The sequence below is a fragment of the Entelurus aequoreus genome, linkage group LG23, assembly GCF_033978785.1.
Source record: "Entelurus aequoreus isolate RoL-2023_Sb linkage group LG23, RoL_Eaeq_v1.1, whole genome shotgun sequence".
NCBI lineage: Eukaryota > Metazoa > Chordata > Actinopteri > Syngnathiformes > Syngnathidae > Entelurus > Entelurus aequoreus.
Genome location: NC_084753.1, coordinates 10,329,898 through 10,339,897, shown reverse-complemented (window position 1 = coordinate 10,339,897; position 10,000 = coordinate 10,329,898). Strand labels below are relative to the sequence as shown.

The 10,000-nt window shown below is 37.9% G+C and overlaps 1 protein-coding gene across 2 annotated transcripts in view; it reads left to right on the top strand.

Annotated features, from left to right (window-relative positions):
- The window catches only part of LOC133640407 (neurexin-3b), an 869,211-nt gene that overhangs the window by 798,448 nt on the left and 60,763 nt on the right, over positions 1–10,000 (top strand). The window lies entirely within an intron of this gene.

Genomic DNA, 10,000 nt, shown 5'->3' with positions numbered 1-10,000 from the left:
ATGTTTAAGGGGAACTAAATGTGATCTCTGAAAGGGGTACAAATGATTTCCAAAGCAGTGCTTTTGGTATAAAGTTAAGTTAGGTTAAATGAAAGTATTATTATTAATTATTATTATTATTATTTATCTTACGATATATATCAAAAATAATATTGAGCAAAATTTAATTGAAATATTGTTGATGTGGCCCTCCAGCAGTGCTCGGGTTGCTCATGCGGCCCCTGGTAAAAATTAATTGCCCACCCCTGGTATACATTCATACATACATATGAATGTATATATACATCTATTATCATATTTATACACACACATATATATTCATTCATACATACATATGAATGTATATATACATCTATTATCATATTTATACACACACATATATATTCATTCATACATACATATGAATGGTGGTCTGCATGCAAGACTTGTTGGCAATTGCACACACGGTCTTAGTAGATCACCGGCAACACGCCCACTACTTTATAGTTCCACACGCTGTCATTTGGTATCCTCGTAGATCAGGCGTGTGCGGCGGTTGGTGTTTTCTTCCTCCTCCCGCCGCTCAGTGGAGCGTTATTAAATCCCCCGTCACCTTTGGACGGCCATAATGAGAGGAAGGTGGCGAGCGAGCCAATCTCACGCTTAATTAATGGCGGCTCCGGGGGGACCGGAGAGACAACAGACGCCTTTCTTCCCTTTGATGGTTCTGCTTCATCGCGCGCTTCGCCGGTTTATCTGAGGCTCAGGTGCGGTTACTTGTTGATCCCCAGTCCTCTCGTGGGTAGACATTATTTTATTAGAACGATGTCACTTTTTCATGTAAATTGATACAAGACTGTAAATTAAATCCTTGTGGACTAATGTCACAAAACATTCATTAAGACATTTTACATTGCTGCGAACATTGTTCTCTTTTTTTGTCATTGTGTGTTGTTTATACACATTAATAGTCATTTAGATCAGTGGTCCCCAACCTTTTTGTACTTGCGGACCGGTCAACGCTTGAAAATTTGTCCCACGGACCGGGGAGGGGGGGGTTATGTTTTTTTTAAAATGATTTTTGTCATAAAGAAATACAATCATGTGTGCTTACGGACTGTATCCCTGCAGAGTGTATTAATTTATATTGATATATAATGTATATATTGTGTTTTTTATGTTGATTTAATTTAAAAAAACATTTTTATTTTTTTATTTTTATTTCTTGTGCGGCCGCGGCCCGGTACCAATCAGTCCACGGACCGGTATCGGTGGTTGGGGACCACTGATATAGATCACTTGATTTATTGTGCATAATTACAGTCCAAATCGTGTTATCTTTAACCCTTTAGAGTCCAAGGTAGTGTTAACAAATGTATTTTTTCACCGTAAATTCCGGACTATAAGCTACTACTTTTTATCCTACACTTTGAACTCTGCGGCTTATAAAACGGTGCGGCTGATTTATGGATTTTCCTTCGCTGATGGCCATAATGTTTTGTGTTCAATAGTTCTTTTTTGTTTTCTTTGTTTTTTTTTGTTTTTGTTTTTTTGAATGGTAAATGGGTCATACTCATATAGCACTTTTCTACCTTTAAGGTACTCAACGCCCTTTGACACTATTTCCACATTCACCCATTCACACACACATTCACACACTGATGACGGAAGCTGCCATGCAAGGCGCTAACCACGACCCATCAGGAGCAAGGGTGAAGTGTCTTGCTCAAGGATACAACGGACGTGACTAGGTTGGTAGAAGCTGGGGATTGAACCAGAAACCCTCAGGTTGCTGGCACAGCCACTCTCCCAACCGTGCCACGCCGTACCCCTTGTGTTCAATAGTTTTACTTAAACGCAAGCGAGGTGTGTTATTGTTTATGCTACTGCAGGTTGAAAATCTACTTCCTGTGTTAACGCCTTGGACTGGAAGTATAACCGTCCATAGCGTTCCTGCTCAAAAGGATTCTTCATTCATCACTCCAAGCAACGTTTGTAAGTTTTACAATACAACTAAAACAATTCATACTCACTAAACCGTCCCATGTGTGATGACTGTAGGAGCGTTGTCATGCATATTTGTGCGGGCTAGCGTCGTTAGCATGAGCTAATACGCTAACACGTTTACGGGTGTCTGTGTTAGTATTATTAACTTACAATGGCGTCCTTTTTGTATTGTTTCAGTTTCACAAATTCCTCAGTAAATTCACCAAAACGTCACCGTGGAGTTATTGAGTCGGTTTAGCTGATTGGAAAGCTAGCTTCCGGGTCCATGACGATCACTTCTGTTTTGTTTGATCAGCCGCTTTACTGCCACCATTTGGAAACAATTACAGTACAGTATGTAAATAAACATTCACGTAATATTCCTGTATAAATAACTCATTTCACAACTTATATGTATATCTGCGACTTACATATAGAAAATATTGATTTTCTTCTAAAATGTAATGGGTGCGGCTTATATACCGGTACGCTCTATAGTCGGGAAAATACGGTATATCTCACCTGAATTAAAATGTATCTTTCATTGCTTGGGTTTATTTTAATTCTTACAACCATAGGTGTGTGACTGTACCGGCATTTTTTAAATTGTGATCTAGTTTATCAACACACAGGGCCTGGAGTCCACCAAAAACCTAAAATCCAAGTAGGGAAAAAAACCATGTCTGACATGTGTAATGAACCTATCATATAACTTAAACTGCAAATATGAATGTATCATTACACGTACACTTTCAGGTAGTTACAATTTACTAATAACGCAAAAAATAACATGTCCTTTTTCTAAATGTTTTTGTCTACCTAAAGAAATTTGAATAAATCCTTGACCATCCAGAGGAAGCGGTCAGGTTGGCAGCTTGATGGCACTGTTGGCTCACATTTACCCTTCTCTCTCTGCAACCAAATGGCTGTTCATGCTTTGATTGATGACCAATATCAAGTCGCTATCAGGTTTCCTTCCCTGTCTGCTTGAGCTGAGAATGCAACTTTTTCACAATTGAGAAATAACACACAATGACAAAATCATGTTGAGCATTATCAACCATAAAATGTGGTTTAACGTAGGGACGGGTACCGAATACGGTACTTTTTTTGGCACCGACTGTACCCCGCCAGTCCTACCGGGCACCGATTTTTGTCAAATCCAACGTGCCCGGTTGCCGACTTACTTAGGCACTTGGCCATCACTCAAGCAGCACTAAGAGTGCACTCAGCCAAACTACCTCTGGGTAATGTTGCACTTTTCAATACCAACAAAAAATGTGTTATCAAAAATTGCTCCAAATTACGTAAAGTAAAGCTACACTTAAAAAAAAAATACACTAGCTTGAGGCTAATATACACTAGCTTTCCTATTGACATGCTACTGATTAGCGATTTTACATGGCGATTCAAACACCATCAATTTTGTTAATGAAAACTACAACCAAGATGCACGTTAAAATCAAACAGCTGGTGTGTAAAAAGCACAGTACTTACAGTATTAACACATTTTAGGGCGCGACAAAAGACTAGACAGCAAAGACTGAAACCGACCAACACACTATAAACTTGGACTTGCAACTATAATTAAAACACAGAAATGGTTTAATAAAGCAAGATATACTATATACAAACGTATATATATATATATATATATATATATATATATTATATATATATATATATATATATATATATATATAATATATATATATATATATATATATATATATATATATATATATATATATGTGTATATATATATATATATATATATATATATATAAAATTTAGATAAAGATTATTTATGTATTTAATATTTGTTTACTTACTATTGTTTGTTATTTATTTATCATTTATCTGTTCACTGTTCTGTTACAGAGAACAAGGAAATGTGATAAAATTGCTATGGTATGAAAAGGGGTAGTATTAAATAAGCTCAGCTTCTTCCTACTCCTTTTCGGACGTGCTGTGATGAAACAACTGGAAAAATATGATACATTAAGTTGTATCATATGCATGTTCGAAATCAACTGAAACTGAACTGAATTATATTATCATAATTAGCTTTTTTTTAACTGTTAAAATAAAACATGGGATTTTATCATCAAAAACATCTAATATTTGTATAACACACACAAAAGTACCGAAAATTGGTACCGTCTAGTGCCGGTATTGTTTACCAAGTACCATATCGGTTCAAATGTGTACCCATCCCTAGTTTTGTGTGACACATTTGAACCATTTAAAGCAGGGGTGTCAAACTAATTTTAGATGGGGGGCCACATGGAGAAAAATCTACTCCCAAGTGGGCCGGACTGGTAAAATCACGGCACGATAACTTAAAAATAAAGACAACTTCAGATTATTTTCTTTGTTTAAAAATAGAACAAGCACATTCTGAAATTGTACAAATCCTAATTTTTTTACACTTAAATGTCGCGGTTAATAGTATTCTATCTTTATTTGTCGTTATTTGTATTTTCTTGAATAAATTGTGTGATAATGTTCATCAGTCAACTCATTGGTGTTAATTTTCAATCTATCAAGATAAAAAAAAACTACATCAAAATCACATTACAGTATGTTATTTATGTAGTTTGATCATTTTCCTCGACTGTTGACTAACATCATGTGGTTTATTTTGTACATATGTAGCGTCATCTACAAAGATACAAATAATTGCTATTGCGACATCCAGTGGACACATTTAGGACAGCTGTTTCTTTCGTTCAAAAATTTCAAGTTAAATTTTATACTTAGCAAACTCATCCCGCGGGCCGGATAAAACCTGTTCGTGGGCCTGATCTGGCCCTCGGGCCGTACGTTTGACACCCCTGATTTAAAGAATGGTATGCAGTAGGTCGTCTGCAGTTTTTGAGTTTGATCTGAAAAGGAGCAACTGTGTGGCTCCAATCTTCCATCAAACACTTCTAAGAACAACTTCTGACCAAACCTTCGGTCCTCATGAACCAGCCTGGAGACCTTTCAGGCTCCGATACAGCGGTGCTAACTTCCGTGCTAAGAGCTTTGCTTGGCAAACAAGTATTGATTTTACACATTACATGTTGGACTATTTGTTTAAAACTAAGTTGGTAAAAGTTCAGGGTAGTAACAGTTTAGCCAGAGATGGCAGTCATTTGTTGCTCGGTGTTCGAGCCCCAGCCGCTCGCTGCAGGCGGTTTGAACCCCAGGAGCGTTTCAAATAGGCATCCCCTAAGTCTCGCTCGGCTGGTAAGGCACCGTAGGGAAGGCGTGTTTGTGTGTCCGTGTGCGTAAACCTGCTGACTAGTCTTGTTCAGCGGGGCTCCGGCCCAACCAGGGACAAACAAACAAACACACACACTCACACATTCCTGAAAGCTGCTTTCAAACGAAGCTTTCATGACTCTTAAAGCCGTATACGCGTGCACACCAATTAAAATGCAAACCCGGTGTGGAAGCAACAACGTGCCACGTTAAGCCACCAACACACACACGCACACACACACACACACACACACACACACACACACACACAGTGTTGACTTTCCACTATGCGAAGGGATAAGAGCAGCGGAGTGTAACAGATCATTTCAGTCGCGGGTATTTCTATGTCCCTTAATTATGCAGCGTATCCTCTTTGAATAATTGGGAGATTAGAGAAACACCCCACGAGTTATTCCCGTAATTTACATCTCAAATCCAGGTTCTTGTACTTGAAGAACAGATGACATCTAACCCACAGCACACACTTACTGGATTATGGAAGTGGAACAGTCACTTATTAAATCCTGTGCAAAGCCATTTGAGGACATTTTAGTCTGGAATTCTCTTTGGGCTTTAATTGACTATTTTTTGACGTTTCCATTCAAAAATATCGTTGCTCGGACTAACGTAGCATTTTTGTATGTTTTTCCCTGGTGAGAAACCATGGATTCATCGGATCATGCAAAGCAATTCCGAATTTTTAAAATCCGACTCAGGCCTTGTTCGGATGTGGATATAAATCAGGGGCCGTACTTATCAAGCTTCTTAGAGTGCCATTTTACACTTAAGTCCTGAGAATTTGCGAAATTTAGCCCTACTCTCAAACTTAAGAATAAAAGCTTTTTATCAACGTTCTTAAGTCTAAGAATCACTCCTACTCTCCACGATATTTAAGAGACCTTCAGAGGTGTCTTAAGTGGTTAGGAGTTGCCAGCAGGGGATGGCACTGAGGCGAGAGAGACGTGCGCGAACATTCAGGGAGCAGAACGATGTTCTGGATTTGTTTGATGACGAGCAGCTGATCAAACGGTATCGTTTAGACAGAGTGGGTATTATTTTTGTCACAGATTTAATACTTTTCGATTCCATGTTGATTCTGCATGTGTCTGCAGTGGGCTAGTATATATAGAGCCACCCACACCAGTTTCAAATTAGTTGCCTAATTAATGGATTGGAAAGAAAATGTTATGACAGTAGCGTATGTGTGTGTCCGTGAGGTGAGTGACGTCAGTGAGTGTGTGGGCGAGAGAAGAGAAGAGAGGGAGCGGTAGCGTGAGTGCCGGCGGGGACTAGTTTGTTTTGTATTATTTTGTAGTTTATTGTCAAAATATACACTCCATTGTCCACTTAAATATTTCCAAGATATTTCTTTATTCTTAGACAACGGATTCCCTTCCGTGATTGGTCATTTCTATGGACACAGAAATGACGTCACCTAAAATTCCGTTATGGCACATAGTAATGTCATAATTCAGCTCTGAGTGTGACACTTAAGATTCAGTCCTACACTTCGCTGAAAGTGTGAGTAAGACGCTTGATAGCTAACTTTTAAGTGCAGCTTTCAGCGAAGAATTTATTTACTCTTAAGTCAACTCTTAGCAGACTTCTTAGGAGTAATTCTAAGAAGCTTGATAAGTACGGCCCCAGATATATATGCGATACAACTGCAGTCTGAACGCTCCGGTTGCATTCATCCGACCAATCATTACCGTATTTCCAAACCACAGTGTGCACTAGGTTGTACGGTATACCGGTATTAGTATAGTACCGCCATACTAATGAATCATATTCGGTACTATACCGCCTCTGAAAAGTACCGTTGTTAAAATAAAGCCAATAATGACATTATTTGTGGTCCCCTTTATTTAGAAAAGTATCAAAAAGTACAGAAAAGTATCAAAATATTGGTATCGGGACAACACTGGTGTGCAACAACTAAATATTCGTTAAAAAAAAACTTTTTTCTCCATATATTAGCCGCACCCGAACTATAGAACGCACCGGGATATACACTACCGTTCAAAGTTTGGGGTCACCCAAACAATTTTGTGGAATAGCCTTCATTTCAAAGAACAAGAATAGACTGTCGAGTTTCAGATGAAAGTTCTCTTTTTCTGGCCATTTTGAGCGTTTAATTGACCCCACAAATGTGATGCTCCAGAAACTCAATCTGCTCAAAGGAAGGTCAGTTTTGTAGCTTCTGTAACGAGCTAAACTGTTTTCAGATGTGTGAACATGATTGCACGAGGGTTTTCTAATCATCAATTAGCCTTCTGAGCCAATGAGCAAACACATTGTACCATTAGAACACTGGAGTGATAGTTGCTGGAAATGGGCCTCTATATACCTATGTAGATATTGCACCAAAAACCAGACATTTGCAGCTAGAATAGTCATTTACCACATTAGCAATGTGTAGAGTGTATTTCTTTAAAGTTAAGACTTGTTTAAAGTTATCTTCATTGAAAAGTACAGTGCTTTTCCTTTAAAAAATAAGGACATTTCAATGTGACCCCAAACTTTTGAACGGTAGTGTAAGCCGACCCTACTACATTTTAGAAGAAAAAAATATTTTTACATATATTAGCCGCAGATATATACGTTGTGAAATGAGTTATTTACACATAAATATTCTGTAAATGTTTATTTACATACCTTCATTGTTTTCAAACGGTGTCTGTAACACGGCAGTAAAACGGCTGATCAAACAAAACAGAAGTCATCGTCATGGACCCACTAGCTGCGCAAGCTAGCTTCCCAATCAGTTAAACAGACTAAATGACTCCACGATGACATATTGGGGAATTTACTGAAGAACTTGTGAATCTGAAACAATACAAAAAGAATGCCATTGTAAGTTAATAATACTAACACAGACACTTGTAAACGTGTTAGCATATCTGCTAAGGCTAACAACACTAGCTTGATTGCAATACAATAGCATGTACAAATATGCATGAAAACACTCCTACAGACATCACACACGTGACGGTTTAGTACGTATGAATTGTTTTAGTTGTATTGTAAAACTTACAAATTGGAGTGATGAATGAAGAAACCGTACAAGTAGAAGCGCTATGGATGATTAGAAGAGGAACAGCACTTCTACTTCCAGTTCAAAGCTTTAAACGGCAGGAAACATTCATGAAAACATTCACTCAGCAGCCCCTGCAGTGAGCAAACTCTTCCAAAAGATGGCGCCATGGCACAAACAATAACACACCTTTTCAGTGTCTTTGCATGTGTTTGTTGAAAACTATTTGCTTTATGGCCGTCAGCGAAGAAAAGCCCATATATTAGCCGCACTGTTTTATCAACCGCAAGGTTCAAAACGTAGGAAAAAAATAGTCCGAAATTTACGGTAACTCTGACAAAAGACCAAAATAGGGCTGGGCGATTAATGGAAAAATAATCGAAACAAACATTTAGAGCTTCTAACCAGTGTGAAACTGCTCTGCCGATTATTTACATCCCCGTTTACAATTCTCTGTATTGAGTAGGAATCTCCTGATCAACAGTTTTGGCCTCTAATCTGATTTTTCTGGCCCGATCCGATTTCGGGTCCTAAACCGATGATTTAACAACATGATTTTATAGCAAGCAACTAAAGTAAACACCTTCATAAATTATTAAATGTAGATGTTGCTAGTATTGTTGATGCTACATACATTATTTTGAACAAAAGTGACTAGTGCACAATAGGTTAAAAGCAAAAAGTAGGATTTTTATAACGAAAAAAAAAATTATCACTTGAGTATTGTTTAAATACTGATACTAAAATAGGTATCGGTAGTATCGACATCTGGATCGATCACCCCTGCTTTATATTGAAGCGTTAGCGGTTAGCTTCTTGTGTCGTCCTGCTCGGTGTGTCGCATGCTTAGCCATTCCTTTTCTTCCGGTCCTCCAGTGATAATGGTACATGGAAGAAACCTAATGCAACTTCTGCATGTGCAGAACAAGGACTATGGAAATATAATAATTGTATCTCCCTAAGCTTGCATCCATTTTAACGGAACGTTTCACACGAGCACAATCGTGAGCATGAAAGCACTGGGACACAGCTGCGGCTCATTAGCCACCGATATGTTAAAAAAGTCAAATCTTATAAAGAAATAAATTAATTTTGATTAGAACGAAAAGACAAGCCAAAACGACGTCTACAACCAACTCAATTCATTGTCTTCTATTTTCTGCACGCTTATCCAATCACATGCCAGGACACATTCAAAGACTGTCGGAAAATACAACTCTAAAGCAGGAATGAGTATTTACTTAAGTATTTTTTTTATTTCTTCCACGTGGATGTTTTAAAAATATAATTTTAGGTTTATTTCCCTTTCTATTTCCGTGTATTCTGCTGGCATTCTAAGAATATTTTTAGCTTTTCAACACCCTGATATGGTTTCATTATTGTTTTTCTTAATCCTGTTCCACCATTCCCTTCATTTTCAGCCTCAAAAGGATGCCAGTATTTCAAATTAATCTTCAGAGGTTGCATGTGAATAATTTCTATATAATCTCATTTGACACGCGCATAGAAGAAACTCTCTAGTTATTCTTGGCTTTACGAGAAAACCCAAAGAATATTGATGTTTTTTTGTTATCCTTGTACATACAGTAAATATGAGAGAATGATGCTCTACTTTGATTGGTGCCGTCAGAGAGGTACAGTGGAACCTCGATTTACGAACTGGATAGGTTCTTGAACGGGGTTTGTAAACCGAAAAGTTTGTATTGTGAAGCAGATTCCTAAATATGAATAATTGGTTCCAGCCTCGACAAA